We start from the raw sequence: 16394 nt of genomic DNA, 5'->3' as shown, positions 1-16394 counted from the left end.
TTATTTTTTAAACCTCATTAAATAATTTTAGAATTCAAATGAATTTTAAAAACACAGAGGCCGAGATTATTCATTTGATATATCATACTCTCAATAACAGTGCGTGACTTTTTTTCCCCTTCGCATTTTCCCTTTTCCCTAAAATTTCGATGTTCCCATTTTTGTTTTATTTACTTTTATGACTTACTTTGATTGCGCGCGCTTACTTTGATCAAAGTAAGATTGATGGATAAAAGCTAGCGTCAAGCTCACTCCGCCCAGTTACCAATTCCTAAATTGACCAAATATCGTGGAGATCACGGAAATTATTTTTAAAAACGCACTGTCTTGGATGCCCGCCCTTTTATAACCCTAAACTTTGGCGATCAGCTGAAATGGGTGATTGCCAAACGAAATCTATCGCCAACTGCTTGGATGCCCGCTTTTTGTGAACGTGATTGAAAATGGCGAAAATGTTTGAGCTGGACGTACTCGGAATGATTAAGCAATGAAACGAATTCGCTAGGTAATTCATATTTTTAATAGTAAATTTACTATATTATCTACAATGTTCTTTCGAATGCAAAGAGCTGCACCATTTACTCAATTAATTCAAAATGGCTTGGATATTTTTACTTGCTACCCATGTATTGCAACTACCTCACTACTGAAATCAGTTATTTTGCATCTATAGTTTCCTGTCATATCATAAACAAAATTATTTTTCAGAGCCACTTTCTAGATTTGATTGAGCTGGATTTTATATTTTGTCATCATGAAAATTTTATTTACAGGTATTTCTTATTAATTAAAGATTTATAATATAAATGTATGTTTTAAAAGCATTATATTTTAAAAAATCATGAGATTTTGTTAATATTAAGAGATTATACTAAATTTCCTGAAAATGCAAAGATTTAGAATTTAAATTACATAGTTTGTTTTCCTTTATGTGTAAAATTTATGTATTTTTGAAAATCATAAACCAAAAGAAAAAATTTTCATTTATCAAAGTTTTTCTATGTTTCCAGAAATCTTTAGTTAGATTGTCTAAAATTTGCAACGCAGTTTAGTAATGAAATTTCTTAAATTTAAATGAGTTGATTTACGTTTATTTCAGAAACATAATACAAAGAGATTTTTTTTCTAGAAAATATATTAATTAAATTTTATTTTGATAGGAAGCTTTTGTATTGAATTTTCTTCATAACAGGGGAGAGTTCTTAAATCATATTCATAATAGTTTTGTTTCAATTTTATTATAAACTTATGTTAAAAAGAAATTCTAAATATGAATCTGTAAAGAAACAGAAAAATTCTTATTTTGAATTTTGGATAATATTTATCATTTTCGTTCACAATTACTGCTCTTATTATTCTTTTAGATTGTCTAAACTATTACATAAATTATGAGCATGCATACTATAATCAAGAAATTTTATTCTATATGTATCACATTTATGTGCAAAACAATTTGTACACATAATTTAATTTTTATTTCAAATGCATATAAAATTATTATATTTCTTTAGAATATAACTCATATTAACAAATTAATAACAATTTAAATTAACTTATTTAGATTTTAATTTGAAATTAAATTTTTCATTTACTACAAACTATTTATATTTTTTTCTATCTATAATTTTTATTTTCTCAAAATTCCAAGATTTTTTACAGTTAATGCTTAAGTCAAAAACTACTATGTAAACCAAGCCTTGCTTATTTCTTCTGTCGCCTTTACTCTTTTTACTAGGGGATTCCATGGTGACATATTTAACTGTTTTCTTAAATGTTTAACCTTATTGAGATATTGATGTTGTCGCAGATGAATGTATTAGCAAAGATGGCATTCATTAAAACTGACAGGACAATATTCAGTCTGTGAAGAATGCATGACAAAGTTGCTAAAAAGAAAGTGTATGTATACACGACTTTATGTTTACTTATATATATGTTAACTAGATTCATGAAAACATTGTACTCTTGTCTTGACATTTAAGCCTGATCACCACAACTCAGCCCATTCAAACAAGAGAGAGTAGTCAAAGAACTGCATCAGACTTAGCACTTTGATGCTGTAAGGAAAAATATTCAGTAGAAAGTGTTTTTTTCCCTGATATTCTTCTTTGTACTACTTTACACAATGGAGAAAAATGTTTAGAGGCAATAGAATGTTATGAGTTAATTTAAGTACTAATTCTCACAACGGTTGTGGTTCTGCCCCTGAGGGACAGAGGGAAGATCGCTAAGAACATTGCCCCTGAATTATAAATACTCTTTCACTTTAAATATATTTGGTATATACAAAGTAACATTATACAAAACTAAGTAGAGAGATTACTGTAATAAAAATTTGTCTATTGCACAGAGATTCATCTAATTTTATTCTTTTTTTAGCTTAAATGACAGACAGATTAAGAGGAGCCAATACGAGTATTTCAGTTAGTATCAGTAGTTAGTACTATTGCTACTAGTATAATGTTTTTTATTTTGATTATTCAACTAATTGTATATTAACTGTGGCATTTTAAGTGTTTTAGTTTTTTTTCTTCAACTATATTGTTGTAGTATTCTGTTTGCAAATTAAAATTTTAATAAAATAATAAAAGTCAAAATAAATATCTTTTAATGTTTATCAGTATTTGTCTTTAATCAAATGTAGGTTAAGAAAAAGTCAATGTTTTGCTGGTTATTATCTTCCTCTATTATTATTAAACAATAAATTTATTAATATATTTTTTATATTAATTATTTTAAAAATTATTTATTCTATTTGCTTTATCAATTTTAGAAATTTATTATTTTAGCATTCAATCTCTAAAAATGGTGAAAGATTTTAAAAGTATTTAAATCTTACCTCTTAATAAATGAATTATCATGCATAAGTATTCAACATGGTTGATTTTTACTTATAAAACTTTCAAAGTAATGTAAGGTCTCTTTTTTCTCCCTAAATGAAATATGGGCAAAAGAGGAGAACAGAAAAAAAAGCAATGAAAAGTTTATAAACTTTTATTATTAAACCATATTTTTGTTAATATTGGTTTGATGCTGTGGTTATTTTTTAAAGATTTGTATTTTCTCCTTTAAGGTTAACATAGTACTTGTATCAGAAAGTTAGTTGTTTATGTTATTTTTTTAAAAAATTTTTATTTCAGCCATCAGTCTGTTACTGTCTGATCGGAAAAACCAGAATTAAGTTTGCAAGTTGTGTGGTATAAGAGACAGTCTAAAAGAAATATGAGGTTTGTTTTTTAATATTTGATTCTATTTAAATTTTACTTGCTGATTTAGTAGTATTAGCATAGGGGTAGAAATGGAAAAAAAATAATTACTGGTCCATAGGACCAGTAACTAAAACATTTTACTAGTCCGCACAAAACTTTACTGGTCCGTCTACGCGTTCCTATTAGCTGCAAATAAAAAAAAAAAAATTAAAATTTTTGATTGAAAAAATCATGATTTTTTTTTTAAAAAAATCTTACATTTTTGATTTAAATCGCATTTTTTTGATTAATATTAATTTTGTATAAAAAATTTTTTAAAAAAAATTGCAAATAAGCTTTAAAATAGTTTTAAGTAACTCAAATACACAAGTTGCATAAATATACTTAGAATTTAAGAAGGAAATAAGATTAATTATACTACTTACTAAGATTAATTAGAAAAGAATATTTTAGCAATCAAGAACTATGATTTTTACTCAATTTTGAAGTAATCACAAAATTATTAAACTATACATAATCATAATGTAACAAAAATAAACAATATGATTGTTTTAGGACATAAAATATAAAAATAAAAAATAAAGGAGAAAAACATCTGAAATTAGCACGAATTATCAAGATGATTTAAACAAAGCATTTAGTAATATTAAAAAAAAATTGGTAATTTGTTTAAATCTTTAGTTATTTATAATTAGTCTTACAACCATAGCATTTATTATTCCTTTTGGCTCTTATTTTATAAAATATATTCTCAATTATAATTTTATATAAAATTAAAATTTTTTATTTTTTTTTAACGGAGATCGGCTGCGGCGGATGGTGGTCCGGCGGGCCACTGTTTATTATTTTATGCTGGTCCGACTCCGATTTTATTGGTCACGGACCGCCGTTAATTTTGAGCCCTGCATAACACAAATATTTATCATGTTTTCAGATAAACTACAGTTACATAGTTTGGGCATAGTTATCCAGTACCACAGTTTATTACTAGCAGTTCAGATGTAGAAACCATTATTTCTTTCTCTTGAATCTAAAATTCCAGACATAGTAATTGTATAATGACTAATGATAAAGTTACAGCTATTTCATTCAATACAATTTCCCATGTGCTATGTAAATGGCACACTCACAGGACCTGGCAAAGATTAACTTCAGTTGTTTATACAAAGCGCAAAATTGCTGTTCTGCTGTTAATCTCTTATTTTGTAAAAAAATTATTGCCCACCACATTTCTACAACTAGTCTCTTTGGTAGGCAGTGCACCCGCCAACCAAGCAGTTGGCTGTGAGGTCATTTATGTCATATGTAAAGAAAATAAATTTTTTTTTAAAAATTTGTGCTATGAGTAACTATTAAATGTTGTGATGTTATGTCCTATGGTTGCCTTTTTCTTAATGCTGTTAGTATTTATGTCTAAACTCTGATGGGTTCTGCAATAGAAATATTAAATAAGGTTAAACAGACACTACCCCTCTCTTTTAGACGTAAGTAACCTGACTAAATTGGAAACCAGCAAAAGAATTGAAAGTCTGAAACCAAGCAACAAACTTGTCATAACAATAATTTATTTAATTTTAGCAATTTAACTCTCATTGACTAAAACCCATAATAACTATAATACATCTGAATGCTGAAAGATTGAATTGAGAGAATTAGTTCAACCTCATGACAAGTTAGACATATATGGAGGAAGTGAGCCAATTTTTTATTGTTAATAATGGGAGCTTGGTCAACTAGCAAAGCACTAGAGAGATTGTCTAATTGTGGATGTGTGCTCCAATGTTCCGTTGACTGTGTCAACATGAGTGAGTCTGTGAATGTTTTTTTTTTTTTTTTTTTTTTTNTTTTTTTTTTTTTTTTTTTTTTTTTTTTTTTTTTTTTTTAATATATGTATATATGTAATTGCATGTGTGCATGCTTAACACTTTTCCAGCAATTAAAAATATCTTAAAATGTATACTTTTGATCATAAAAATCTTATTCATAAAAAACATAAACGTTATCTTCAATTTTGAGTAAACTGTTTGCGATGGATGCTTTCTTATCAAGAATCCCAAAATCCGGGAGTGTGCTTCTACTGTCGGTATTGCTGCTAACACCTTGGGTTCCGGTTCTCACTTATTGGTTAATGGATAGAATTGCTCTCTAAGATGGAGGAGAATGATCGTCAACATGCAATCTGAATTTGATCTCGTCTAAGTCAGTTTTCATCCAAAATTTTCGTGTTCCTGAATTTATTACCCTTCACCCACTTCTCCACCCGAGACTGTGTATTGGACACTATTTTTGCCGTTAAATATGGATCCTCAAAATAAAGAGTTTTTTTTAGTTTGAAATAACTGTTTTAATAGTGACTTATTCATCTGGATTTCCTAGAAGGTAACCACAGATTGTTGGAGATTTTCTTTGTAAACTCATCTCTGATCCAGGACTGGATATCTTCTATGGAGAGGAAGGTATGTTTTTTTGTAGAATACATTTGTTATCTTCTGGAACTTTTTTTTAAAAATTAATATTTCTTGTGGGTTGTGAATTTAGCCAAACTTCGTAAATGTACCACCATATATGTTTCACCCGGCCATTTATTTTTAAATTTTTTTCAAAGTTGTTATCATTTTTTTGCAACTTTTCATTTTTTATTCTATACCCAACCGTAACAGGGCAACATCTGAATGCTAAAAGATTGAATTGAGAGAATTAGTTCAATCTCATGACAAGTTAGACATATATGGAGGAAGTGAGCCAATTTTTTATTGTTAATAATGGGAGCTTGGTCAACTAGCAAAGCACTAGAGAGATTGTCTAATTGTGGATGTGTGCTCCAATATTCCGTTGACTGCGTCAACATGAGTGAGCCTGCGAATGTTTTTTTTTTAATATATATATATGTAATTGCATGTGTGCATGCTTAACACTTTTCCAGTAATTAAAAATATCTTAAAATGTGTACTTTTGTGTTCAATGTCACTCTGTTACTCAAGTTGATTCATACAATTATCAGCTAAGGTTAAAGATGTATTTTTACAAAATGAACTATACACAGGCTTATTATCTCTTACAAAAGGGAAATCTTTTATCATTTTTAAATAAACTTCACTTGTTTATACAAAAGCACAAAATTGTTGCTCTGCTGTTTACCTCTTATTTTGTACAAAATTATTGTTCACCACAGTTCTGCAACTAGTTTCTACCGTAGGCAGTGCACCCACCAATCAAGCAGTTGGCCGTGAGCTCATTTATGTCATATGCAAAGAAAATAAATTTTAAAAAATCTGTGCTGTGACTAACTATTAAATGTTGTGATGTGATATCCTGTGATTGTCTTGTTCTTTAAATGCTGTTATTTATGTCTAAACTCTGGTGGATTCTGCAATAGAAATATTAAATAAGATTAATCAGACACTACCCCTCTCTTTCAGACGTANCCTGACTAAATTAGAGACTTGCAAAAGAATTGAAAATAAGAAACCGAGCAGCAAACCTGTCGTAGCAATAATTTATTTAATTTTAACAATTTAACTCTCAATGTAACTTTGTAACCCAGTAACCTATCAACACTTAGGCATAACTTAAAATTGTAATAATGAGAACTATCTTCCTTTAGTTTTTACTTCTTTTACTAGACTGTAACTATGTAATTCAAAAATTTTGCAAAATCGATTGTAACTATAATACTTGAGTGAACACCTGAATGCTAGAAGATTGAGTTGAGAGAATTAGTTCAACCGCATGACAAGTTAAACATGCATGGAGGAAGTGGGTCAATTTTTTATTGTTAATAAAAGCTTTTTGGTCGACTAGCAATGCACGAGAGCGATTGCCTAATTGTGGATGTGTGCTTCAATGTTCTGTTAACTGCGTCAACATGCCTTCCGATATTAACACCCTTTTCAACTCCTTTTTTATGTTTTGATTTTTTAAGTGACGAATGCACTAAATCCCAAAGTATGAGTTGGAGTAGCGCTTCCACCCAAAAGGGTAGTGAAACTACTCTGACGGTGTCCCAAGTATTCCCGGAAGATGTTGGATGAGCCAGGTTTAATAAATCATGGGCATTTTTTATTTTAGATATATATAATTGTATGTGTGCATGCTCATAACACTTTCCTGGTTATTAAAAATATTCTCTTAAAATGTATACTTCCTTGTTAAATGACCCTCTTTCACTCTGTAATTCCTGATGATTCAAATTAATACATGAAATCCTTTGTTAGATTTACAATTTGAAAAGTTGTGTTTTTAATTATATACTCAACCATCGGTTGAAATCTGAACAAGATATCTTGATTGCAATTCAAGATATCTTGTTATCTAATTGAAGCAACTTTTTCTCGTCTGTCTTTTGCCGAGAAAAAAATATTTAACATTTCTATGAATGAATGTTACTGCTTATATATAATGTGATATATTTAACATTACTGCTTTGTAATAATGTTTATTATGCTTTTTAATAACGAGTAGTGAAACTTCTCTGAAGGTGTCGGAAGTTTAATAATTTGTGGGTATTTTTCTTATATATGTAATTGTATGTGTGCATGCTTATAACACTTTTCTGGTAATTGAAAATGTTCTCTTAAAATGTATACTTTTGTGTTAAATGTCCTTCTTTCTCTCTGTTACTCAAGTTGATTCGAAGTAATGTATTCAAACCTTTTTAGATTTACAATTTAAAAAGCTGTGCTTTTAGTTATATACTTAGCCATCGATTGAAATTTTCACAAGGTATCTTGAGTACAATACTAATTTGAAGCAACTTGTTCTCTTCTAGCTTTTGACTGGATTATATAAGAAACTATTCTTTAAATATTTAATATAATTTGTTTTGCAATAGAAATATTAAATAAGATTAATTAGACACTACCCCTCTCTTTCAGACGTAAATAACCTGACTAAATTGGAGAGCTGCAAAGGAATTGAAAATAAGAAACCAAGCAGCAAACCTGTCTTAACAATAATTTATTTAATTTTAACAATTTAACTCTCAATGTAACTTTGTAACCCAGTAACCTATCAACACTTAGACATAACTTAAAATTGTAACGAGAACTATCTTCCTTTAGTTTTTACTTCTTTTACTAGACTGTAACTATGTGATTCAAAAATTCATTTTTGCAAAACCCATTGTAACTATAATACTTGAGTGAACACCTGAATGCTAGAAGGTTGAGTTAAGAGAATTAGTTCAACCTCATTACAAGTTAAGCATGCATGGAGGAAGTGGGCCAATTTTTTATTGTTAATAAAAGCTTTTTGGTCGACTAGCAAAGCACGAGAGCGATTGCCTAGTTGTGGATGTGTGCTTCAATGTTCTGTTAACTGCGTCAACATGCCTTCCGATATTAACACCCTTTTCAACTCCTTTTTTATGTTTTGATTTTTTAAGTGACGAATGCACCAAATCCCAAAGTATGAGTTGGAGTAGCGCTTCCACTCAAAAGTGTAGTGAAACTACTCTGACGGTGTCCCAAGTATTCCCGGAAGATGTTGGATGAGCCAGGTTTAATAAATCTTGGGTATTTTTCTTATATATGTAATTGTATGTGTGCATGCTTATAACACTTTTCTGGTAATTGAAAGTGTTCTCTTAAAATGTATACTTTTGTGTTAAATGTCCCTCTTTCACTCTGTTACTCAAGTTGATTCAAAGTAATGTATTCAATCCTTTTTAGATTTACAATTTAAAAAGCTGTTATATACTTAGCCATCGATTGAAATTTTCACAAGGTATCTTGAGTGCAATACTAATTTGAAGCAACTTGTTCTCTTCTAGCTTTTGCCTGGATTATATAAGAAATTATTCTTTAAATATTTAATATAATTTGTTTTTAATAAAAAAAAATTATTAGTATTCACATTGCTGTTTGTTCTACTGATGANTGATCCATATTTGTCCCGGGGAATAGTCTCACAGCATTGTCTGCTTAAAGCTTTTCTGTGAGATATGTTTACCAGGACTATGTTTCTACAATGGTTTATGCAGATTTTCATTTACTTTGAAGAATATCTTTGTGCCATAACATGATAACATTTCAGTCATTGATTTTGCAATATGTAATAAATACAATTGTATATTTTTTAAATTCATAAAAAATAATTATGCTCTTTATTGTTTGGCATGGTTTTCAGATTCTAATATATAGTTGAAGTCTTAGATTAAATTCTGACCCACTGCAGAATTTTAAGGTAACATGATTTCTATTTTTTTTTATCAAGAAAAATGCTTCTATTTTACAGCTGGCTAACCAGACGATAGTTATAAAGAAGACTTTTAGCTGCTCCTTTCCTCAGGATGACCTTATATGATGGCACCAGCAAGCACCTTCATAGAGTCAAGCTGGCTACCAATACTCTTGTCTATTGTATAAGAACAACAAAAAAAATGGACATGCTTTAAATTGTCAGATCCAACTTTATAATTTTTCTTCCTATTTTGTACTTTATACATATGCTTATCTCTTAATTACCACTTAAACATAACTGCCAACTCTACTGGATTATCCAGTAGACTACTGGATTAGGCCAGTTTCTCCTGGTTTACTGGTTTCATTAAAATTTCTCCTGGTTTTTGTACATTTTAGAAAATTCCCTAATATTGAGGAAATTTCCTAAAAAAAATCCTTATTGAAATAGAATTTTTGTGCAGATTATTGCTTGAATATTTAAATAAGTATTAATAATTCATAATGATGCAAACCTCATTTATAAAAAATAGTTCAACACTTTTTTTTTGTTCAAAAATGTTCAGGTTATTTTTATTCAGAACTCTCTTTTTAATTTAATTAAAAAAATATTTTAACTATCTTTGATGAATTAAATGCCTATTACTATTCAAAATTCTGAGTAAACATCTACTGGATTTTTTCCTATCAGTGTTGGCAGCTATACTTAAAAAATAAATAAATAAAAAGGTAAAAATAAAGATTATCAAAAGAAAAAGTAACTAATTTATTTATCATTTCTTGAAGATACATATTCAGAGAATTACACTATTTTATAGAATATCTATTCTAGGTATTTAATTAACTTTATATACAAGCTATTCATTTATTTATCATTTCTACTATATCACTACAACTGTTTCAGTTTAAATGATTAAATACTTTCTACTAAAGTATGTTAGTAGAAAGTATTGACCAATAGAAGCTAGCACTTGACTTGAAGAAAAGCCGGAGTTATGGGAAAACTTTTATTAAGGAGCTCAAGGATTTTGTATAACTTTGATGATTGTTCTGTCTCTAAAAATTAAATATTGTGCCCTCTTTCCCTGTCTAAGATCTGTATTAGTATTTATCCTTCCTCACGGCNTTTTATTAAGGAGCTCAAGGATTTTGTATAACTTTGATGATTGTTCTGTCTCTAAAAATTAAATATTGTGCCCTCTTTAAATATTGTGCACTCTTATTGTGCCTCAAAAGGCATAATATAAAATTTATCATTTAATTCAGTCATAAAAATATTATACAGTCGTATAAACTTGAAATATAATATTCTGTTATTCTTTAAAAACATTCTAATTTATAAAATTTCAAACACTAACAAGAAACAAAATAATAATTTTTTTTTTTTTTGAAAGTGACTGACTCAATTTTAATTGTTAGTTCTTAAGATGACTTTTAATGATGTGCGAGACATTCCGAAGATTAATACTTCTCGGAAATATTTTTTCAATGCCCACCACTTCGGGCAACATATGTCCTCATGGCACGTAGCAGGCATTATTGTTAATTTCTGTTCTGTTGGTCCTATTAAGGTGTATCAGCGTCATGCTAAAAGGACAGATAAATTACATCTTAGAAGAAAGAATACAGTTTTCCACTTGATTAAAAAAACAAAGCACTATTAATTCAGGTTATAAAGTAGCAGTAACCATGCAAGATTAAGCAAATTCATATAATGAGAATTAAACGGTTTAACTCTATTTACGTTGATTTAGAATGAGGTCCAGAATCCCCTAAAACAGTATTTGGCCTCTAAATGCTTTTAATCAAAACGTAAAGAAATAGAATATAAATGCCCTTTTAACACAAAAAAGACATAGTCTTACAGTAATAATATTTTACGAAATCAGACACAAAAATTCACTTTCTCTGAGTGAATCTACTTTTTTACGCGTGTGGATTTCTGACCCCCAAGATATTATGGGTAGCCGGAACGAAGGAAATATGGTTCTAATAGTTTGAACAGAAGAGAGTTCCAAAACTTGAATCCCTTAATATTAATTTTACTTTTTGTGTATTTTACTAAGTCTGGAATACTTTTTAATCGAATTGAAAAAAAATTTTGTTCACAATTGTCNGATTTTTTTTTTGAAAGTGACTGACTTAATTTTAACTGTTAGTTCTTAAGATGACTTTTAATGATGTGCGAGACATTCCGAAGATTAATACTTCTCGGAAATATTTTTTCAATGCCCACCACTTCGGGCAACATATGTCCTCATGGCACGTAGCAGGAATTATTGTTAATTTCTGTTCTGTTGGTCCTATTTAGGTGGATCAGCGTCATGCTAAAAGGACAGATAAATTACATCTTGGAAGAAAGAATACAGTTTTCCACTTGATTAAAAAAACAAAGCACTATTAATTCAGGTTATAAAGTAGCAGTAACCATGTAAGATTAAGCAAATACAAATAATTAATATAATGAGAATTAAACGGTTTAACTCTATTTAAGTTGATTTAAATTGAGGTCCAGAATCCCTCCCCTAAAACAGTATTTGGCCTCTAAATGCTTTTAATCAAAACGTAAAGAAATAGAATATAAATGCCCTTTTAACACAAAAAAGACATAGTCTTATAGTAGTAATAATATTTTACGAAATCAGACACAAAAATTCACTTTCTCTGAGTGAATCTACTTTTTTACGCGTGTGGATTTCTGACCCCCAAGATATATTGGGTAGCCGGAACAAAGGAAATATGGTTCTAATAGTTTGAACAGAAGAGAGTTCCAAAACTTGAATCCCTTAATATTAATTTTACTTTTTGTGTATTTTACTAAGTCTGGAATACTTTTTAATCGAATTGAAAAAAGTTTTGTTCACAATTGTCAAATTCGGTTATTCAAATATAATTCCACACAAAATATATCGTTTAGTAAATAATCATTAGTTTTTTTATTTAATATTAGTCGGAAAAATTTTGCATTGTATACAATGACAATCATTTAAGAGAATGCAATTTTAAATAAAAAATCAGTGAAATCGGTCAATTAGTGAAAGTTCTACCTTGCTATTCAATTTTTTGACTCTTATTAAATAAAATAATTACCATTTATTATAAGTTATGTTTTGCATAGAATTCCTTTTAGATAAACGAATTTTATAACTGAGCGCAAAAATATTTCAAATTCCTATAAAGGTTTTGGGGATATGGTGAAATACGCAAAAAGTAGAATTAACATAAATTGCTCAAAACTTTGAACTGCTCTCCTAACAAAACTAGGTATTGGAAATTTATTCGTAATTTAATAAAGAGATTTAAATAAAACATTTTATTGAAAAAAAGCATTTTTTTCAACAAATGTTGAGTTTTATAAAAGCATGTTTCTGATAGAATGTAATTATACATCAGCTCTTTTTAATTTTATTTTTTAGTTTGTTCTTTCAATAATTTATACAATTTTAATAATATACAAAGGTAGGCATAGATTTGGAATAATATGTGTATCGATTTCTTCACTATATATTTTATAATTATTAATGCTAATATGTAGTCAACATTTTTAAATATCTTAAAATTTCTCAACATCTCATATATCGTCTTAATCTCAAAATAAATTAGTTACTGTCCACGCGTGTTTCGCAGAATTATTATTTTATTTATATAATTTTTAATTTTAGAAATGTGAAGTTTTGTGGTATTTAGCTCATTTATGTTACACAATATTTGTTTAGTTCAAAATGCTTAAGAGGGATCACTGACTAATTGATCGAAAAGTTAAATTATTAATTCAACTCAGTAAAACTTAAAAGAGTTATCTACCACATACGCATTTAGTTTCAGATAATTTATTTTATTAAGCATTTTTATCTGATATAAGTCGGTAGGAAGAATATTTCCTACCAACAGCATTAATTTTTAAATATTTTTGATAAGCTATTTATTCACTGATTATTTCTGGGGCCATCTTCTAATAATTTCAGAAAAGAAAAAAAAATACCAAAGGGATTTGTTTACATAAATGCTGGAAGTAGTTAAGGGTAGTAGTAGGCTGGCAAGAATGGAGGCCAAATCCGGGGAAATATTTTGTCTAGTGCGTAAAGTGCTCCTTCAATTCATTACTTTTAATTAAGTTTATTCTCTAGTTACAAACAGAATTTATAAATCCGGTTATTTATAAGCGCAGAATAATCAATTCTTTACTACAAGTAAAATTTTACAATCCATCAAAGGTTTTAAAAATCAAATTAGATTTAGGCTCCATGAACTTTTATTTTACAAGTAAATCTCAAATATAGTTTAACATAAAATTACTGAAAAAAGAAGGATCTTTTAAACAGTTAATAATGCAAATAGTTTTGAGAAACTAATTTTTTTTTTACAACAATGTATAAAAAAATTTAAAAATAAAATCAGATGCTGATTACAACTTTATATACTTAAGTAATAAGGAATTTATTTCGAAATATATACCTTTAAATTCTGAATTTTCAACTTAAAAATACAATTTATTTACCTCAAATGATATAATGCTCATTCTAGCTGTATAATACGTTAGATTCAGTACCCAACTAATTTCTCTGATGGATTTTCCAGTTTCATATAGTGCTACTATTTTTCCTTTGAGAGTGTATGAGCAGTGGAACATTATTTTCTCTACTTTAACAATTAAAATTAGTAAAACTCTAATAAAAGCTTGCAAATCTCTCAATAATCTACAACGGCAAAACTCAACGGAAAACTCCAAGTAAAATTTACTCTGCAATTTACTAGAACCTTCAGAGCTCAGACGTCCATTTTTGACAAATTTTAATTTTTTCGAAGATTTTAAACTATTTTTTTTTTAATTTGAACTTTCCTTTAGAAAAATTAAGTTTTTATGCTTCTAGTACCTAAGATCTGTATTTTAATATTTTAGCAGGACTTATATTGTCCTTAATAAATTAAGAAAACTGTGGTAACCGTATCGTAATTATAAAGTTATCATTAAAATTAAAATTTTAAAGCCACACATTTCGTTACCACGAATTTACAAATTTTTAAAATTATATATTGAATGTTGTGGTCAATATAAACATAATAAGATACATCTTCTTAGTTTAGCCGCCACATTTTTAATTTCCTAAGGACCTTATGAACTTTACTTAAAATGGGACTATCATATCAGATGTCGATGGTGAGTTGGTAAATAATAAATTTGTAAATAAAGGAACGAAACAAAGAAACTTTTTTTTGTGATGAATGAGTAACTGATAGCAATCAAAGATCTTAGTAGTACGTACTTTATTTACGCCGCACTAGAGCTGCGCAATGGGCTATTGGCGACAGTCTGGGAAACATCCCTGAGGAAGTCAAGTGGTCACCCTCCCGCTTACTGACCATAGCCAATGATGCTTGACTTCTGAGTTCTACTGGGAACCGTGTCTTTACGATCAGTCCAAGGCCGGATTAACCATTATACAAACTAAGCATGTGCGTAGGGCAGCAGAGGATAGGGGGCACCACAAAGCTTAACTAAATGTTCGCAATACACAATTTTTTTTCGAAACATTGCTTATAAATTTATTATTTTGAGCTTCCATTTTAAGAGTAGGGTTTCAATCATTTTTCTAGTTAACAAGCATTTCTAAGTGCGAAATTTTTCACAACAAAAGAAAAAAAAAACGAAGAAGGATGTTATGTATAAAAAATTATTGTTCTTATAATGAAATTAGGTAGTGAATTCCTATGCGATAAAATCTCTATCTACTTATCGATTACAGTGATTTTATAGCATACTGCTACGATTTATGTTTACAGAATATTTTCCGCAGTTGTAGCAAAGTCAATACTTCAGCAATTTGATTTTTTTTGGTAAAAAAATTTGATTTGAAAAAAATGTTTAAAAAATTTCAATGTAATGATTTGATGATGTAAAAAATATGATTTTTGATGTGAAACGAAAAAAAAAAAAAAACTGTGTTATGCATGTTTGCAGTTTTTATACTTTTTTGCAGTTTTTACACTTTTTTTTATGTTTTTATAGGTTGGACATTTTTATAAAAATATTTGCTTATACTGTATTTTTAATTAATATTCTCATTGCAACTGGAAAAAGTAATCGGTAAATTACGTAAAGGTTGTGTTGGCGCCCATTGATTTCAAAATTTTACGTTAAATTTTTTTTTCNCAAAATTTAAATAACAAGTTATTTTTAATTCAATATGTTTTTGAGGAGCGAAAAACCATTCTATGTCATTATGATTAAAATGTATCGACAAAATGTATTGCTCAGCATTAACAAGTTTAAAGGAGTAAAATTACAAAATTCATTAATTAAATTTTTTACATTTTAATACACTTTTTTTCTTTTTAATTAGTTTCGGATTGATAAATCATTTTTTGTTAACTAAATTGGTGTGGATGTAATAGTTAAATCATCGTCGTCATAAACAACGGAAATAGTTTAGATAATAACAATTAGACAAATTACAATATAATACAACTAAAAATAATACAACTAACTTTAAAATATTAAATCAAGCAAAGCTTATGACTTTGCATTGGCTCGCCCCCCCAGTCAAAAAAAAGTTGGCACGCCACTGCCCGAGAACGTTGTTCAATTTAACCTGATTTTGGCTTCGGTGTGCAGCAAAAAATCCCGCTGAGAAACAACAAAAGCTGTATATATTGCCTGGAAAGGCTCTGGAAAAGGACCGCCGTGATTGTCACCAACATCTGGGTTGAAATAGAAAGCTAAATTTTCTTCAAGTGTAACCAATTGATTGACTACAGAGAACATCCTTTCATCTCAGATATCTTTAAGCATCCTAGGCGACTCATTCCCCCTTCCTTCTTTTTTTTAGAGAAACGGTTCATTCCTCAGAAAATTCAAATTGTCCGAATTGGGGTAGGGGGTAGCGATACAAGTATGTGGTGACTTAGGATCTGTTATAAGAAAGTGGGAGGTCTAGGAACAAAATTGGTTATTTTAATATATAATGTGACATTTATAATATAATGTATTAATATGTAAAATAAGCAA

At 28.8% G+C, this 16394-nt stretch overlaps 1 long non-coding RNA gene across 1 annotated transcript; it reads left to right on the top strand.

Moving 5' to 3' along the window:
* The first annotated feature begins 381 nt into the window (after positions 1-381).
* LOC122273006 (uncharacterized) lies at positions 382-10149 on the top strand. Its single transcript, XR_006227447.2, has 3 exons — positions 382-505; positions 3141-3227; positions 9444-10149. It is a non-coding gene; the product is annotated as an uncharacterized lncRNA (long non-coding RNA).
* Positions 10150-16394: the final 6245 nt, after the last annotated feature.

This window comes from Parasteatoda tepidariorum, chromosome 9 (genome assembly GCF_043381705.1).
Source record: "Parasteatoda tepidariorum isolate YZ-2023 chromosome 9, CAS_Ptep_4.0, whole genome shotgun sequence".
In the NCBI taxonomy this organism is placed as follows: domain Eukaryota; kingdom Metazoa; phylum Arthropoda; class Arachnida; order Araneae; family Theridiidae; genus Parasteatoda; species Parasteatoda tepidariorum.
The sequence above is the reverse complement of the archived record's forward strand: the minus strand, read 5'-3'. Positions and strand labels throughout refer to the sequence as shown.